The sequence below is a fragment of the Mustela lutreola genome, chromosome 4 (genome assembly GCF_030435805.1).
Source record: "Mustela lutreola isolate mMusLut2 chromosome 4, mMusLut2.pri, whole genome shotgun sequence".
Classification (NCBI taxonomy): Eukaryota; Metazoa; Chordata; class Mammalia; order Carnivora; family Mustelidae; genus Mustela; species Mustela lutreola.
In genome coordinates this window covers 87,266,263-87,268,476 of record NC_081293.1, presented here as the reverse complement: position 1 = coordinate 87,268,476, position 2,214 = coordinate 87,266,263, and positions in this window count along the sequence as shown.

The following is a 2,214-nucleotide window of genomic DNA, read 5'->3' as shown; positions in this document are numbered from 1 at the left end:
GGCATTCCTTTGAAAAAATTCTGTAATTCAGCCTTGCCTTTTCCAGGAGTTATCCTTTAGCATTTTAGAGTGACTTGTGAATGGACAAGTAGGAAAATCCATGTGTGACATAGGTTTAAGCTGTGAAGAAGAGCATAAGTTGTTCTTGCCACACATCTTGGCCTTTAATCATATATGGCCTCGAATTGTTATTTATTCTTTTCATGAGAGCACTCTGCGTCTCTCATCTAAACTGTAGGCTCATTTAAATCAGGGGCTGTGACTCTTTCGGTTCTCAGGTATCTTGCCTGAATTACACTAAGCCAAGAATATGAACTGACCTGAGCTCAGTGCCAGCTGGCAGGGAGAAGGATAAAAGCAGGGAGACCAAATGAGATCAGATCACAATAATTCATACAAGAATGATGGCTGAAGCCAGGAGTCAATAATGTGGGTGAAGAACAAGGGTAGAGCTCTGAGGACCTCCAATATTACATGTCAAGGAGATGAGCAGAAATAAGGATGCACACTGATAAGTCATGGCCAAGGCATGACCAAGGAGGAGAAAGAACAGGAGCGTGGTGTCTCGACAGCCAGCTGAGGAAAGCCTATCCAGAAGGAGGGAGTAGCCAACCTGATGGCCAAGTAGGAAGAAGACTGACAACATTGGATCTAGCTACATGTGGTTTTTCTTGGCTTCAACGAGAGCAGTTTCAGTGACAAAGTGGAGGTGACAACTGCTGGTGAAGATATAGTAGCTAGAGAGTCTGGAGAGCGTGAAAACAGACAGCTCCGTCCAGTGTTCTGCTACAAAAGGAAGGAGGGGAATGGCCAACAGTTGATCAGAGAGCTGAGTTTTGCTAATTTTATCATCATCATCGAATGTGAGAAATATGAACAATGAGCTGAAAAGTAAGGATATACTACAAAGGGGGAAACTGATGTTTTAGGATAGGGAGGAGTTTTGCTAGAACGATGTTCTTGAAAGATTGACAAAGTGTGGAATAATAGGAGTGACTCACCCTGTCCTTTTGCCTGGAACTTTCCCAGAAGTGGAAGTTCTGTGACCCAGGAAGCCCTCAGGCCTGGGCCAACCAGGAGAGTTTGTCACGCTAAGTGAAGAAGGAAATAAGGTCAACTGACAATTAGATCTGGGAAGGAGGGAGTGGGGATTTGGGAGTGAAGTGAGAGTGGAAATAGTTGTCCTGAGATGCACCCCTGGCTGAAACATGCAATTCATTAAATTCTAAGAGCAAGAAAGAATGTGCAGAGGTGACCTTCTCGTGATAGTTTTTTACCTTCTGATCAAAACCATCAGTAATGAGAGAAAATCTGTATCAACAAAGGCTTTGATCTCATGGAAGAGAAATCCAACTGATGTCCAAAAAGAAAAAAATGGAGCCTTCGCTGGCAGCCAGTAAAAGGAGAAAACATTCAAAATGTTATCCACATCAATTACCATCTCTCTGCAGTTAATGGAAAATCACATCGTCTGTGAGCTTTTGGGAAAGAGGTTTACTAGATAAGATGCTTTGAAAAAATCGTACATGGAGAACTATTGACCATATCATTTGTTTTCCTTCTGTTCTCTTGCTGTGATTGTAAACTTGGCTTGCTTGATAAGAACCCTTCATGTGAAGGCTCCATAGATAATGCCCTCGTAGGTCCCTGGCTCATACTCAAATTATAAATCATGTCAAGATAAGGAAATCACTCGGTTCTTTAAAGTTGAAAAGACGATGTGATTAAAAATGTCATTTGGTGGATATATGAGAAGGTTTCCTATCACCAGTTATCCAAAATAAACCATATTATTTAGCAAATGTCTGCAGGGAAGCAACCAAACAGATGTTTAAGACAATGAAGGAAGGCTGAAAATACCTTGAACATGGACTTTTTTTTTTTTAAATATGTATTTTGGAGTGAGGAAATCAGAGATATATGTTTATTTTTTAAATGATCAGTTGTTATTGCTTTTATGGGACAGTTTTTTTGTTTTGTTTTGTTTTGTTTTACATACTATAGAAATTAATGCTATGAACATTTACTTCAAGGCTAGGAGAGAAAATATGAGATGAAAGCTAAGTGTAATCAGCATTTTGAACTACAGAGAACATGACTTGTATGGAAAAGAAGTCTTTTGAAATCCACAGAATCGCAAATTAGGAATCACAGGTAAACTGTGTCCAGGGGAGGTGTGAAGGAGAAAAGAACTGAGCACATTTCGAGGCAGGG